Genomic DNA, 499 nt, shown 5'->3' with positions numbered 1-499 from the left:
CTACATATACACCTTATGTAACCCGACATCTAACCCTATAGAGTGGTGAGGAGGAGTCTACCTTGTCTGGAAGAGACTTCAACTGTACACATGTTCCCTGTATACCCCTACATATACACCTTATGTAACCCGACATCTAACCCTATAGAGTGGTGAGGAGGAGTCTACCTTGTCTGGAAGAGACGTCAACTGTACACATGTTCCCTGTATACCCCTACATATACACCTTATGTAACCCGACATCTAACCCTATAGAGTGGTGAGGAGGAGTCTGCCTTGTCTGGAAGAGACTTCAACATTCATTTTCTGTATTCAGGTTCACTCAAACATTGTTTTTAAGCTTTGCTTTACTATTGACAGCTAGAGATGAATTCTGGATTCACTTTCCTTAAATATGTATTTATATTTATATTAATATCTGATGTATTCATAACACTGAATTGTTTGATATTGACCTTTTCTCCATCAGCTCCTGATATCAGGGCATAAAAACTACAAT

The sequence above is a fragment of the Oncorhynchus mykiss genome, chromosome 30, assembly GCF_057628025.1.
Source record: "Oncorhynchus mykiss isolate SJ-2025 chromosome 30, ASM5762802v1, whole genome shotgun sequence".
Lineage (NCBI taxonomy): Eukaryota > Metazoa > Chordata > Actinopteri > Salmoniformes > Salmonidae > Oncorhynchus > Oncorhynchus mykiss.
The sequence above is the reverse complement of the archived record's forward strand: the minus strand, read 5'-3'. Positions refer to the sequence as shown.